Source organism: Lathamus discolor, chromosome 12, assembly GCF_037157495.1.
Source record: "Lathamus discolor isolate bLatDis1 chromosome 12, bLatDis1.hap1, whole genome shotgun sequence".
Taxonomy (NCBI): Eukaryota; Metazoa; Chordata; class Aves; order Psittaciformes; family Psittacidae; genus Lathamus; species Lathamus discolor.
In genome coordinates this window covers 14153170-14169783 of record NC_088895.1, presented here as the reverse complement: position 1 = coordinate 14169783, position 16614 = coordinate 14153170, and the positions used below count along the sequence as shown (strand labels likewise).

General features: G+C 52.1%; 1 protein-coding gene across 1 annotated transcript in view; it reads right to left on the bottom strand.

Moving 5' to 3' along the window:
- The window catches only part of KIAA1671 (KIAA1671 ortholog), a 67715-nt gene extending 58483 nt beyond the window's left edge, over positions 1–9232 (bottom strand). The window contains exon 1 of the mRNA XM_065693115.1: positions 9130–9232. The gene's annotated coding sequence lies outside the window, so the exon portion shown is untranslated. The remainder of the gene's footprint in view (positions 1–9129) is intronic.
- Positions 9233–16614: the final 7382 nt, after the last annotated feature.

Below are 16614 nucleotides of genomic sequence, written 5' to 3'. Positions count from 1 at the left end.
CTGGGAAATCTGCAGAGCCAGCTCCGCACCGGCCTTTCTGCTGCAAATCTGCACGTTCAAGCAGTGGCACGATGCTCTCCTAAGAACAAGTAACTGACTCTGGATCCACAATTTGTGCAGGAGGAATCCCATCTGAATCAAATCCTTCTCAGAACAGCCTTGCCAATCCAGGGAGCTGGATGCGAGGTCAAATGTGTCTTCAGCTTCCTCAAGTCCATGGCAAGCTTGGGCAGCGCAATCAACGATTCACACATCCCAGCACCTTTCATGAGACAGCAGCCAGTGGAGGATGCTTCAGAAGTGACAAAGGCACAACATACCTTTGCTTTTCAGTGTCCAGTAATCTGTAGATTAGAGACTTGATGAGCCGACAGAAGACCAGGTGAACGAAAGACAGATATGCAGGATGAGGAGATCTCTGCCCGACGTCCAGGTAGCACACAGCCTGTTTTGCAGCAAAATGATAAACTCTCCAGACTGCGAAGCCTAATAAAAGCCAGTCCAACTTCTTCTAAACACTGCTTTGCACATTGGTTTAAAGCCAATATTGGCTAAACAGTTATAAACAACCTCTGTTAATGATATAGTTTAAAATATACACTCATGTCTCAACAAGCTTTTCACTCCAGGCCCCTCTCCAGATGTAATCGAGGGCACAACCCTTGAATCTGGCCAACACCACGTTCTGTAGTTGCTCTTTGAAGACAGGTTCTGGTGCTGTCTGTCTCTGATCGTTAGCAGTTACTACCCCTGGTCTCAAACTAGTCAGACAGCTCCCTAACCAGAGCCCATCAAGCACTGGCAGTGGCCTCCACTCAAAGCAATGCCAGGGACACTCAGCAGGAGCAGGAAGCTCGCAGGCAGCCAAGTATCCGAACAGCATCCACAGCCTTCCAACATGCGCCATCACCACTTCTAAAGCTCTCCAGACACTAACCTGCCTTCTGCTTCATTGCTCCCTTCTCACACTGCTGAAGATGTTCTCAAACTCTGGGTTGAGGTGCTCCTCCCACATTCACAGCCTTTTCCACACTCCCATCACCAAGTGAGTCCTGGCAGAACCAGTGTAATTAGCAGGATGCTGAGATGTAGATCTCCAGAGCAGAGCTGCTTCGCAGTGTTGAAGGAGCCAACATAAGCAGAAAATGGAGCAGGTCACCATCCATGAAGGTTTGAAAGCAGTGAGAAAAATCCAGGCTACAGCAGCCCTGAGCAGGAGCAGGACAGGAAGCAGGCATCACCCTGACGGGGAACCTGTAGGAAGGCTCCAACTGTCCCAAGGTACAACAATGCTTCTAACTCACCAGGAGGAACATCCCCAAGCTCAGCTTCCCAGGGTGATTAGGAAGGATGTAACACACATACAAGCACAATCATTGAAAACTACACTAACCTGCTCCTTACAGAGCCAAGCTGGTGCAAAACCTATCTCAGCCAGCCATGCGTCTGCAGTACAGAAAAGCTGGATTCAAAACCGACTACTTTTAACACTGTGTGCAACTGATACCAAACAAACAGGTCACTGTGTGATCATTACAAGTATCACAAAATCTCTGAAGATACTACACATGCTGGCTAGGAATCAATACCGGTACACATTCATAGTATTCTAGACCAAACATGAGACCAAAAGCTTCATGTTGTTTGTAAAGGGTGTCAGCACCAGGACTTAAGTTCCACCTCTGCTTCATTACACTCTCATTTCACTCCTGCATGCACAGAAACAATGAATTCCATCATTACAGCTGCTACTCTCCCATAGCCTTCAAGGCTTCACCCTCACCATCATGGCATCACCTCCTTAGGTTTCATCTTCAGGCATAAGCCCCAACACGACAGTGGCACTGCTTAAGCAAGTATTCCATGCAAAGAACTTGAATCAAACCGCGATCTGCAGACACATTTCTTGCACGTGGTCACAACCCAGCACACAAGAAAGCTGCTCCCTGCTCTAACCCAAGCCTCTGTACTCCAAGCGCAGCGCAAAGGCTCCGATGGAATCTGCAAGCACTGCAGAAGCAAAAGGAAGCACAATTCCAATATGTTTAACAACTGAATTAGCATAATGCTCACCACGCAGAAAGCCGCTTCCCTGACCTTGAAACGCTGCTCTGCAGCCATCGATGAGCCCTTCCTATGAGCGCTGTGATTCAACTATGGTAAGGAAGCAGTGAGAAAACACCCGCTGCTCTGTCAAGTTCAGTACGAAGGGGTCAGACATGTGGAACCCCCTCCTGCAGCCTCACACCACCACGCAGCAACAGTGAGCATCTCTGTCCTAAGTAGGACTGAATTTAGCAGAGTAAGTAAAGCGGTGAAGTTGTACTGGAACTCTACGTAACCAAACCAGTTCATTTAATCTCTCATTCACAAGCAGCAACCACAGAGAGCTGCAGTGATTTTTTGACGCTCAGATTGTGAAGGACAAGCTGAACATTATGATGACCAGCGAGAATTTCAATACATTAATTTAAACATGTTTTAGAAACGGTTAATGTCATCTGCATAAATCAAGACGTCTGTTTCCTCGGACATAACTGTTATTGCAGGCTCAGACATGCCCTGTATCATTTGTACATGTGGACTACAACAACAGGATGATGTTAGGTAAGTCTGCAACCATCATGTTGCTTAAAATATTCTAAGGGCAGATTACACTAATATCTGACATTTAATAATGCCAGAAGAGTGAGAGCACTGTTTGACCACAAATAATAGAAATGGCTTTTCTTGTAAAGGTCTCTAATGCAGCGGCTGAGCTGCGCAACCCCAGCATGAACACTCCTTTTAGAAAGGCATCTGTGCCCATTTTGTTCAATGGAGAATTCCGAGTGTTCTCACGAAATATCAAGCGCAATTCCGCTGGCCAAAAATTCCAGCCCTGTTTAAAACACATCATGGCTCTGCTGGGCAGAATGCCTTCGTTACGGATGAGACAGCTTTGTCCATCCAAAGCCTTGTATGGTTGAACATGCTTGCAGCAGATAAACATCCCTCTTCAAGTTTGGCACAACTCGCTCCCTACCAGGAGTTCCTGATACTATGGCTGAGCTGAAAAAGCAGCCAGACTTATTGCAGGCTGCAGTCTGACCTCATTAAAACACGGAACAAACTTGCATCCCATTCCTCTTTACGTCTTTCAAATCCTTATCAACACGGTGAAATAAAGATCACCCTGGTTTTACAACAGGAGGAATAACAAGTCTTAGAACTTTGCATCTATTGATATCAGTTGTTGAAAGGCATGGGAAGCGTGTTTACCAATACCAGAAAAAACAGTCACTATGAAAACAAACAGAAGGGGCTGATGTGTGTGGCAACAACATTGACTGCATCAGCAAAAGCACACACAAATGCTCATATTTTCATGCACTGCACTAAAATACTGGCAGCTTTTTACCCTTAGGAACTAGGAGGGGTAAACCAGTTTTTAAGGGCTAGATTTAAAGAAAAACTAACAAAATAAGGCAATCGGCATCTTCTCTTCGCCGCCTCGTCTCCACCGTGTCATGCCTACCTATTTTCAAAAACTAAATGCAGCTCATTTTGTGTTTCTGCTCTTTTTGCCATCATCTCCTTTGCACCCAAGTGCTGCTTGTGCAGCAAAGCCAAAGCTGCGGATGGATCCCTGGGCTGGCCCAGCTCGAGGAGCTCCCACGCTGCCGCAGGGGAACTGGGTCAGGCCTGTGCTGTAGCTGACAGCTCCCTCCCCAGCCCCCAGCCAAATCAAAGGGGTATTCTGAGCTGGGAAAAAGCCTGAGATCAACTGCCACCCCCCCCCGAAAGCTTACATTAAATCTGTAAAATCAGACAAATCGAAATCACACCAAAGCCGGAGCCGTTCGCATGCCGCGTACTTACACTCTCGGAAGTGCTGGAACGCACATGCCCCCTTTTTCCTTCTAAGTGAAAATGGTGCAGATAACAATTCAATTGCTGAAGGTCTGGTTATCTTTTCGTACTTGTTACAGCAGGCTAATGACCATCCTGACTCATAATCACTGCAACAGTACAAAGCTTTCGGTTCTCACACTGCTGCAAGACCAACGCTTATCTTCTTTCAGGCAGGCAGCAGCTTTATTACTGCCCAAAACTCAAAGTTTGGGCCCTTAATACTGATAAGAACTTTTAATGAACAGCTCTGTAAGTGGCTCTAAAGCAGCTCAGATTCCCTTCCTCTCCCCCCAACCATTTCCAACATTTAAGTGCATGCTCATAGGACATGACTCAAAACAAAACCAAGCAATGTTTTGGATAATAATCCTCTCCAGTCCCAGATTGCTCACGTTGCATCACCGCAATCACACAGCCTAAGAACAAATTCATTTCCTCTCCAAGCATGTTTCATAGTGATGAGTATTCAAAAAAACTCAGCTCCCATTGTTTCAAAGTAATTTTAAGGTATTCAGGAACTGAGAAAATATGTATTAACAGTCTCCTAATTATACAGATGCACCGAAAAATAACCCCAACCAGCTTGGGAAGCTGTTTGAAGGCTTTCTTGCCTGCAGAAGTTCCAGTATTAGGTATTTCCAGAACAAACCAAAGACAGTGGGAGGCAAGAAAATAAGGCACCTTGATTTGAGGAAAGAATCTGAAGATTAGGCTGTTTACGGAAGTATAATCTAGGCTCTTAGAAGAAGTATTGCAGCCTAGGCCTGAGGAAAATCATCATCCAGCAGATCTACATATCCTTTTCTCATCAGACATTCAGGTCATACCAACACGAACTGATACCCAACCCTGAGAAAAAGAGGGAGACATTACCCATGCTTTTAAATCAGTAGCTGCAAAAGGATAGATAAGATTTACTGTGTTTTGTCAAAATTCAATATCCAGGTTTTCTTAGTCCCTGTACTGGGAAAGCCTGCATGTTCAACTGCACAGGGCAGGTGCATCTAGAGCTTACCAAGCATGAGGTCTTCCAGTTACACTGTTAAATCTACCAGGTCTGTGGCTCTTCAGAAGGCTGTTAACAGGATTCAGGACTAGTTTGCTGTGGAGGTAATTCCACAGCCCTCCTGTCACTATTACTCCAGTCTCTTTGGCTGCACACTCAAGACAACCCCACAGTGGCTTAAACTGCAGAGGCTCCTACTGCAATCAGTGTAGGCGCAGTCAAACAGACTTCTGAGGCAAAAGCAAAAGGTTTGTGGCTTTTTCCATAGGATGTCTTTGGGCAATTCCTACATACACAACAAAAAACACACCGAAACCATTGCAACATTCTCAGGCTCTACTCACCCTCATGCATCAAACACAAACAAGTGATACAGATTGCGCTCACAGCATCACTGCGAGCTTCATGCCTGGGCTTGCAGGATTAAGTAGTTTACTTCAGTCTGGCTTTTACAAACAGCCCACTGAATGCAGAACAATCTCCTATTCTATGAACGTCTCTTTGAAGTATCCAATAGACATCATACTTTCCTCCCAAAGGCTGCCTACTACTTCACAATTTAATAAGGAGCCCCAAAAGGCTGCACCTGCATTATGAAATAAATTAACACGTAAATCAGCAGAAAAACTAAGGCACTGAATCCCTCCAATGGTATCATGCAAATTCACCAAGTTATGGAAGTGAAAGACAGACTTCCAACCAGCATCATTCACATCCTTGTGCAGGAAAACATCCTGTAGGTACAAACAGCTTGCAAAGGAGAACAGTGACATTACACTTAACTGGCTGCAGAACATCCAGAACTCGCACTTAGGAATGCACACACACACCCCTTACTAGTCAAATTTGTAAGTGACTCCATAGCTCACAACTCAGCATGACAACCTCATCTGCCAAGGGAAACTTCCCCAGCCAGTGAGCCGAGCCAAGTTACCAGCTCCGGTGGAATATCAATTCAGGAAAACATACTGAGTCCTACAGAAAAACCTTGATACGTGCGACTGCTCAGTGAGGAACCAGTACAACGTTTAAACACACGAGCAGGCCGAGCTATCAGAGAGGCAGATTGCTGCTGCCGCCATTCCCCATGCCCCTAACTGACATGCTCAGAGGAATCCTCTCGAACTATCAGACTGGTTTGGGTTGGAAGGGACCTTACAGGTCATCAAGTTCCAACCCCCAGCTGCTTCCCAATCAAATACAATCCCAAGCCCCGTGTCCTGCTCTGCAGAGCACTCCCCACAGGCACTGCTACATTGATATGTTCAGGACTATGGGAAGTTTTCTCACTACCATTTAAAAACCCAAGGACGGGACAAAAATCACAAGAAGCTCTAACAACCTGGCTCTGATGATACCTGGAAAACCCACCACAAGAGAGAAAGCTCCATGACCAAAGATCAAACAAAGGCTAATCCCAAGGAAGGGACTAGGCAGCCAAGGCAGCAACACATTCCTCACCAGGGCGAGAGCGCTCGCTTTTCACTTGACAGTAACCAAGCACGTGTGAAAGAAGGGAGTGACAGGACTGGCTTCAAAATTATCTAGTAGCCAGAGAAACGCAAGTGCTGAATGGAGCAGAGTCCAGGACAACACCCAGGCAAAACCACAGAGCAAGCAAAGAATCCCAGGCAGGAATACCTGAGCTCCCACTGCCCTTCCACCGGGAGCTGCTGGTCAGGACTCAAATCTTTCACACAGGGTCTCAATTGTACCTTCAGGCCATGAGCAGTAGGAGCTGCCACGCTCATCATAGACCTTGGAGTCTGAAATTCGTTCTTTCAGTAAAATCTGTTTTATTCCATTTTCCTTTGGGAGAAATGAGGCACACAGTAAGCACATTATTACTGTCAGAGGAGTCTGCAAACACACAAGGGACCCAATTAGCATCCAGGATGACAGTGCTACACATGGCTGGAAACAGTACTTAAAAATAAACCAACCAAGCACCACACACTGCCATCAAGATGGCAATGATCAGAGGTGATAAATTGCTTCATCATCAGACATTAAGATTCTCCTACTCTATTGGCATGGTGTCAGTCGAGAGCCCAGGCCAGGGGGAACATACCTGGGTACTCTGCCCTTTCTCCTCCAGCCTCCAGAACTGCAGCATGAGCATAAACCTGGGACTGTGACACGTCGTTACCACCACGTATAAAATGAGACAGCAAAAACCCAACAAACTCAGGAATCCGAGTCAGGAAAGAGTCCTAGTTTTGATTTCTTTTATGGACTGGACTTCCCATACTATGACATCCTGGAGTCACTTTGTTCTATGTCTTCTCTGCACTGGAAAAGAAACACTGAGCTGAGGATTAGTTGAGCATCGTCTGAGAGAACAGGCTCCACTTTACGAGTGTATTTTCAACAAACCATACGCCTATCAAAAGCGAATTACAGGCTACATCTACTTAAATGGGATTCCTACCTCTTTAATTATACTCAAGTAGAAAGGCTTTATAGGTTTACTCGCTAATAAATGTCCTTGACAACTTGTACAAAAAGAGGTTGAGCAGGGATGAAAATCCTACCAAATAAAAAAAGTGAAAAGAAGTTTATAAGGTCTGGGGTTTTCTCTAATAAAGTCTTTACCTGGGTCAAGCTGCCAGGCAGTTTTATTGGGATTTCTGCCCCACATTGTCTGTTTCCCTACTGCACCCTGAAAACGTCACAGGAAAACAAAGGAAAATGGTATTTTCACGTGGTCATTAAAAAGATGCGAAACCTCCTGATTTCTGGAAGGGAGACAAGGCAAGGGAACACCAACAACCTTCAGTTTTGGCAAAAAGTACCTCTGAAGCAGCTGAACAACTTCCAGTTACCGTGGAAACATAGTTCACCTCTTCAGCCTACCATGAAAACTGCCTGCAGTTACCAGGGTGGCAGGAAGCATCAGCTTGACAAAATGTCCCTTGCTGCGTGCTGCCGCTCCTGTAACGCGGTACCCGCGTTCTGCCATCAGCAACACTTCATCTCCAGCACAACTGTGCTGCTAAACTCCAGGGAATCAAATCCATAGGTATTATAAGAGGTTACGATCTCTCGTCATGGTACAGAAGAGCTCCGCCATCTGCCAAGTGTGACTTCCCTTAATCCCATTCCTCACACACAAATCAAAAACACAGGGATTACGCCACAGAAATAGAAGTCAAGTCAATACCTGAACCCACAGGATTAATCTCCTACGCTCACACAGGAGAAATGCCACAACGGTAACGATGCTGCAAACACACTGGGGAAGGCAAAGCTCTTCACAGGACTCAACACCACGCAGGAAACAGCGATTTCCCAGCTCAGTTTCACCCTCCCAGAATCCCAGCTCCGCTCCCTCCCAGATCCAGGCGCAAAACTCCACACAAACCCAGGGAACTGGGAACTGACCTCCTTCGGAGCAGCTTTCTCCACCCATAAACAGAACTCCACAGCCCCCATCCACGCGTAAACCACTTACATTTGGAATTTCGGAGGAAAAACGAACAGCTGAATTGCGTAACACAACACAAAAATCTGCCCTCCCAAACGCTCCAGACGTGCTTGTAAAACAAAGACACGGACACACACGCGGGCTGATGTGCCAACAAGCCAAGGTACGCGCATCTGCAACTGAAAAGAACCGGCGCAATGACCTTAAAGTGGCACTTAGAACTGTTTCAGGCATGTATCCCGGAGTCCAAGGCAAAAGGGAGTCGCATACCGGCGCCTGGGATGCTAAACCTCTCCCGCAGGCAGCTCCTCACCCGAGCAGAACTCGGCTCCGCCGCGAGCTCTTCGGGGGCAGAGGGAGGGGGGCATCTTTATTTGTACACTTAAGAACGCCAAGCACATTACCGTCACTAATCCAGAGGGGGACAGATAACTGCAGCGCTTACAAAAGTCATCTCGGATTACAAAACAAGGCTCTAATCCGCCGCGCTCGCAGCAGAACATCGCACCCGTGAGCCACCGACCTCACCCCCGGAGCACCCGCACGGGCGCGGGGCAGGGGCACGGGGGGACCCCTCTGTGCCGAACACACGCACCCGCGGAGCCAACCTCTCCCCTCGCCCTTGGCTCTGGCGCAGTGGAAAACGAGCAGCGAGGCGACCCCAGCACCACGGGCCGGACCCAGCCCCGCTGCGCCCGCAGGACCCCGTGCGCGCCCCCCCCCTCCGCCCTCCCTTTCCGCTGGGCGAACCGGACACTGCCCGCGCCGGGCCGCCTTTGTCCCGCCGCCGCCCCGCACTCACCCTGCGGGGCCCGGGCTCGTCCCGCGGCGCCGCCGCCTCCGCCGCAGCGCGGAACTTCCCAACTAAGTTCGAGCGCGGCCGAGCCCCGCGGCCTGCCCGGCTGAGGGCGAGCGGCGGCCGGGCACGGCCGGACACCCCCCCGGGGGCGGGGCGGGGCGGAGCGGGCGCCGCCCCTCCGCGTTCCCCGGGGCCAGGGGCTGCCGGAGGGCGGCGGAGGGGAGCGGCGCGGCCGGGCAGGGCCTGGCCCGGTCGGGGTCGGGGTCGGGGTCCGGGCCCCGCCGCTCCCCAGGGCCGCGCCGCGGGGCCGCGCTCGGCCCCTTCGCCCCACAGCGCCAGGAGCCGCGGCGCGCGCAGCCCGGCCCGGCCCCGCGGGAAGCGCCTCTGTTGCCATGGCGACCGCGCGGCTCCGCCGAGGGTGGGCGGGGCCGGCCGCGCGCAGCACGGCGCCCGTTCCCCGGTGGCTCCGCCCCTTTTCCACCTGCTCCTCCGTGGTCCCGGCAGCGGCGCGGAGGCCGCGGGTTCGAGTCCCGGCGCTGCCGCTGCCCCCGGCCCGCCGCAGCACCGAGCCGCCGCGCTGCCTCCTCCCCGGCCCTCGGCTTCCCGGGCAGCCGCCGGGTGAGGGGCAGGGGCGGCCCTTCCGGGCGCTGCGCTGTGCGCTGCGGGGGGGCCCTGCGGCAGCCGGCGGGGTGGCGGTGGGGTCGGTCCGGGAGCCCGTCCCCTCGCACCGGGCGTTCCTCCTCAGCCAGTGCCCCCCCCGCCCCCCGACAGCGGCCCCCGAGCACTGACCCTGCCCGCAGCCGCCTCCGGCCGAGCCGTGGCTGTGGGGAGTGGAGCGCTCCGAATGCCGCTTTCCGGCCCCGCAGAAGGTGCGGCCTTGTGAGGAGTCCAAAGTCAGCTCCTGAGGCAGGGCCGGCCCCGGGCCTGTGACTCACGGGCCCCGGGCGGTGCTGGGCCGCGGCCATGAGGGTACGGCAGGAGCAGGGCAGGAGGGCAGGGCCGTGGCACAGGGACAGTGCTGTGGCACAAGGACCATGCCATGGCACAGGGACAGTGCTGTGGCACAGGGACAATGCTGTGGCACAAGGGCAATGCTGTGGCACAGGGACAGTGCCGTGGCACAAGGACAATGCTGTGGCGCAGGAAGGCAGCTCCATGTCCTCGCCCCAGCGCTCAGCAGGACCCTGGCAGCTCGGCAGCAGGCCCCGTGTCCCTGCACCAGTGCAGAACCTCCTCGTGTGCTGCTGCGCAGCCTCGAGGGAGCCGTTCGAGCCTCGCCTCTTGCAGACGCTGACGGTCCCGGGCAGTCCAGGCTCTGGATGACTCCATGATCCATTCCCCAGCTGCAGGAGCAGCCCCGGCTTAGCTGCGGGTGCTGCCTCTTAGCAGGTGCATGGATGGGGGCCAGCAGAAAGCTTCAGCAGCCGAAGCATCCATCCCTGCGGCAGCTGCAGGGATACGCGAGCCTCGGCCCCTGTCCCCACCCTGGCTGTGCACGCCCGCATCCCGGTTAAATTCAGATCGCTTTCCCTTGCTCCCAGATCAGGATAATAGATGTGTTTTCCCCGCCTTAGCCAGCCTTTTATCTTCGCCACACACATAAACACAAAGGGATCCCCAATCCTTGCCTCATTTGCCTTTCTTTTCCCTGAAACCAAGACATAACCTGTCCCCTCGTCCGCATATCCTCCCTCCATGCCGGCAGCTGGGGCTGTCACTGGTACCTGCCCCTGTGGAAGAGGGGGATCCGTGGCTCAGCTCAGTGCCTATGCAAAGAGCATCTTCCTGCTTCTTGCACTTCTTTGAAGTGGTTCTGTCCCACCCATGGCTTGGGAGCCCCAGCTGTAACACATGGGGCTTTCAGCAGGTAAAGCCAACCACCGAAACCATCTGATCAGTTATTCAGGAGCCGCTGTAATGGCAGCACCCTCCACAAAACACCTACATGAGATGAGAGAACTGGGCGAGCCGGGCTCCGGAGGCTCCACAGCCCCTGCATTCAAATGGGTGACTTCAAGAAGAGCAGGCGCCTTCCCAAGAAGCTGCAGCCACGATTCCCACTGTCTGCAGAGGAGCCTCAGTGTGAGCCTTTGCGATGCCCCGGGACATGAGGGCTGGGAGCTTCAAAGGACCCACAGAGATGCTTCAAGCCCCGGCATGAGGCAGCAGCAGCGGCAGCGCAGAGCTGCGGTGGGTGCCGCGGCACAGGGCAGGCCTGGTCTCGACAAGCCTCCAGTGCAGAGCTGGAGGGGCCATATCCTCACCCTCACCTGGCTCCTATTGCCCTGGGGACATCCCAAATGTGTGGGAATGGGAATGGCTGAAGTGTGGGTCCAGCACAGAGCACGGATCCATGGAACTGTGGGAGCCAGGTACCCAGCACCAACCATCACACTCAGCCCTTGTGCCCCAGCTCAGGCAGGAGAACACCATCAACCACCATCACCCACCACCACCCATCACCACCCATCATCACCCACCATCACCCACCACCACCCGCCATCACCACCCATCGTCAGCCATCATGACCCACCACCACCCATCGTCAGCCATCATCACCCACCATCACCCACCATCACCCATCATCACCCATCATCACCCACCATCACCCACCAGCGTGGCTCCCTTGGGCAAGCACAGAGCACACAGCCCTCTAGGAAGGGTTTCATCCCCTGTGCTCCCTCCCCACCTGAGACCCTTTCTCCCCCTGGTCCATCAGTGTTGGACCAGAGTGAGCTGCAATCTAGGGGCAGAGTTAAATGCAGAGCCCTGTCCTGTCACCCCATGTATATACATTAGAGCTGTAATTCCACCCTGCAGTGTGGATGGCAATAGCAAACAGACACTGCCAGCTCCATCTTGAGCTTTGAACCTTTGGTTTATGATTTCAGCAGCCCGTCAGTGTGATGATATGCGAGCAATATACAGCTCACATACAGAACAGAATGACAGGCCCTTTATAAGAAGTTTCCATTTTTAAGCACATTCTTTGCCATCAAGCCCACAACGGGCTCTGTTGGGCTGAGGCACCAGTTTACCAGCAGCTCTGCTTTCACATGGGTAGTGCCAATGTTTCTCCTCTCTATGACAGAATTAACTGTTTCAGAACCAACTAAGAACTGCATTAAACAGAGAATAACCACCACTGTTGGGCGTAGCAGCCAGGCTGCTCTGTGGTCTGTTCCTCTCGCATAGTCTGTCAGTGCCCTATAGTGGAGAAATGGGTTAATTGCATATATCCCGTGGAGCGACTGCCAAACCACGTTCCACGCCTGCAAACCTGAGCTCAGGCCACAGAGCCGGTGCCGAGATCCCAGGCAAACCCCTTTGTTCCTTCCTAAACCAGCTTTGGAGCAGCGCTGCCCTGCTGCCTCCATGGGGATGTACCATGCTCCTGTGCCACCTCTGCCATAACAGCAGTGGGCTCTGCCCAGCCTTACCAGGGCAGCAGCCAAGATTCCCTCCTCTGTTGCAGCCATTAGCAACCTCCGTCTCTTCCCGCTGAGCAAGTCGCTCCTGTTGTGCAGAGGTGCAGATGTATGCAAAACCACTTCATCTGGAGCTGGGGAATGAGCATCTCTCTTCTCAGGCCCATGTGGGTTTGAAATGCACTGGCCCTAAGCAGTGAAACACCTCGATGTCCCGTCTTGCAACCCTCCGTGAAGAAAGTGCTCCCATGAAAACCAAAACTATCAGTGGAGGTTCAGGATGTGGCCTCAGGAGGAGCTGACCAGGAGCAAACTGCACCTCTCAGGCACTGAATACTGCAGGAAGGTGCTGACTACAGATCATCTGCAGAAAGGAAGGCAGAAAATCCTCCTGCTGCCCATCACCGCCACGGCAGGGGCCTCAAAAGCTCCTTTCCCCACTCTTCGTCTTCATCCACCCTGAAAATCAGTGCAGAGCTGCGCAGACAGCGCCAAGGGCCCAGCGCAGAGCACAGAGGAGGGCACAGCCCTGCCGCAGCATACTTCTTCCCCCAGGAAGGAGAAATCCAGGCAGGTTCTCAACCAAGAAGCTATAGCCAGGAATCCTTGACAAAACAACAGGGATAATCGAGCATCCCGTTTGTGTGTACGGTGCTCTGGGGCAGGAAGGAGCTGTTAGCATGCACTGGAGGGGAGGTTCTGCTGCACGAGGGTGAACATTCCATGGCTGTGGAATCTTTGCCAGCGATACAAACCCATCCCGGCCGCGCTATCAGCACACGGCACATGGTGGGACGTGGGGGGGTGATGGGAGAACAAAGGGGAGCAGATTTCCTGGGAGTCTGTTTGTGTTTCCCCAGGCAGAGCAGTGACTCAGATTTCAGCGCACGCCTGTACCGCGGCCAACAACAACAACGCTGGCAGCCGAGGCGATAAAGGCCAGCGAGTGTCTTTGTTCCATTTGCTGATCTCAGAACAGCTCAAACTTGTCCACCCCAGTCCCTAAACCAGAGAGCACAAATGAGCCCTCACAGCATCTTCCTCTGGAGCAACCGAGCCCCTGGAAGCTGCCCAGAAAACAGACCTTGGTCTAAAGCAGCCCAAATGACCTCAGTTGGTGCATGGGCACAGCTGAGAGCTTTCTGCTCTGAGCGTCACCCCAGTGCAGCGAATAGAAGTGCTGCAGAAATGCTTTCGCTTTCTGAGAATTGCTCCAGGAAAAAGCACTCCACTTCCTCGTGCTTTAGGAGCAGCTCAGCACATCCCTGCTCTTTTGTCTCCTGTATCCGAGCTTGTTTTTCATGGCTGTGAGCTACACCCACAGCTCGTTGGAAACACCATGGCTCAAATCACTGCAGCACTCTCAGACCTAGCAGGAAACTCCAAACCCCAGGCTGGCAAATCTGGTCCTGTCCCACACAGACTTTGGGCTCACAGTGATGCTGGGCAGGGTAAGGAGCCCCAGCTGCCAGCACGGTTCATGCTGGTGCCCCTCACCCTGGCATCAGGGTAAGTTAGTGCTGCCTGTGCCAGCCAAAATGGGGCTTTCCAAAGGATGTGCCCAGGTTTGCTGCTCTGTGGGTAAGCCTTTGTGCAATGGCTTTATTTTCCTTAGCAAAAAGGCATCCTGGAATACGTGTTAGAACACCTTCACAGTCAGACATAGCCAGAGGTGCTACCAGGACAGCGCAGCCCTGTGCAAAGTAGGTGTTTAGACGAGAAGTACTTTGTTTGCATCGAGGTTTAACGTGTTCATTCACGCATGTTAATGATGCGTTATAAACACCCTGGTCCTTCCCGGCACTGCGGCCACAGCCGAGGTGCTGTGGGGGTGCCCTGTGCCACAGCGATGCAGGGAGGGTGACTGGGAACAAGCCCTGGACTTACCCCCAGAGCCCCTTGTCCCATCCAACCCCACCACCGCCATGGGCTGCCCTGGATATGTGCCATGGAAAACTGGTTTGGCAGCAGCAGCAGCAGCCTCAGGGCTCAGACTCATGCAGCAGAGGATCAAAACGGGCCATGGAGAGCACTGGGGCTGCCACCACCCCTCCTGCCCTGCCAGGAGCTGCCACCCAAAGTGGCATCTCCTGAAGCGCCCGTCTGCAGCCCAGGGAGCTTTCCTCCTGCAGCACCTAGGGAACCACGGCCATTGAGGAGCCTGCAGGCTGGTGGCTCCTCACTGCAGGAGGTGGCAATGCTGATGGAAATCTCAGAGCACTTCAAAGCACAACCTCAGGATACCTGCTTTTGTGGGAAAATATCCCCGTTCAAAATGAATGAAACTCACCTTCACATCATTTACTCTCCACAGCAGGATTTGGCCAGCGCCTTGCACCCTGAGTGCAGAGCATGTTGGCTTCCACACCTCGGGGACCAGGCCTCTACTGATTAAGTTGCCAACTAATAGCAGGTAAGTAACATGGGCTGGTTGAATGCCCCCTGGCACTTCACAAACTGTGTGTGTTTGGGAGTGTCTTCACCAGCCTTTGGAAGCCCTTCACTGGAGCCTGCTCTGAAACCTGGTGCTGTGCCATGAGAGCAAACAGGCCCCAAGAAGCAAACATATTAAGGATTAATTAAATGCCAGGTTGTATTTAATTAAGGCTCTTCTCGCACTAAGTACGTCGAGGCAGGCATCTGGAGCTCACATCCACCCTCACTTTTACTCCTATCCCATGTTTAGAAATGCATTGAAACTTGCTTGGTGTTGCTTCAGACGTGATGCTGGGGCCGATGCGAATCCTTTCTCTCTTCCCGATGCAGGAACAGGAGCCAACAGCACCTCGTGAGGAGGTGGCTGACGGCACCGAGCGCTCCTGGGGTCACCGTTCACATCTCCCCACACACAGCACTCTCCCCAGGGAGCACCCAAAGACCTTCTGGAGGCTGCAGGGATGCCAAGTGCCAGCCCCGCACGCAGGCAGGACCCTGCTGCCTTTCCGATGCCCTCCACAGCCTCTGTGGTACCAGGGACCGGCGCAGCCATAAAGAACCACCAGGGTGATATCGGTGTGAAAATACATTAACCATAGAGAATAGAGCTTTAATTCTTCTTTCTGAACAACAATAAGGAACAGTTGACATAAAAAACAAAAGCATGGATAAAATAATATAAAACAGATATTGTACCACAGAGTGGAATTCAAATCATCCCAGAACATTAGCAGCACTTCTACGAATATATTAAAAGCTATAGTGCTTGTCAAGCTCAATAGAGCAACTCCCAGAGACCAAAAATGGCATCAACAGAGAAAAGCAGCAATTCAGTGTAGGGCAACAGAAAAGTCTAATGCCAGGACATCAGATACATTCATAACCCTGCTGTGGAGAGGTAACCCCGTGTCCCACAGAGCTTGGGATGGTTCCTGGCATCTCCACAACGGCTGCAGCAGGGCGACAGCCCAGCGCCAAGCTCTGCAGAACACACCTTAGCACAAGGGAAGTGACAATCGTGGGTCTACGACTGGATTAACAACATAGGTTCTCATTAGTTCTGCTTGTGAATGACACCTTTCTCCTTCCCTGGCTCCTGGGAATTAACCTCCAAGGGGAGACTGAACTTCTAAGGATTTAAGTGGATCTTACGTCTTGTGAAAAGGAAGTTTTTAGTACCTCGGTATCCAGGATTTGCCTTTTCGATCCTTTCCCTTCCTCAGCGCTGAAGCCGTACCTATCCTCAAACCTTCCAGGTATCCCGAACATTCTGTGCATAGTTTAAATTTTAGCATTGATTTATTAAAAACTAAACGAATAATTTAAATAATACTAATAATAGAGCCCCAGACCCTCAGTGTGGCAGCGGCTCAGGAGCCACCACAGCCTGACCAGGGGGCTGGGACCCGCAGCTCCATCCCCGGGCTCCTGCTCGGTCCCCATGTGCAAAACCCATTTCAGAAAGGAAGTTATTAAAGTACTGAACGGGAATTTAAGGTTGAATATGCTTATCACTGATCTAAAATTAGACACATTAACAGACTGCTATGGCTATTCCAACAACACACATTCGCCAGGAAACTCGGGATTCGGACAAAGCTTAGAACGAATCTGAACGCTCCAA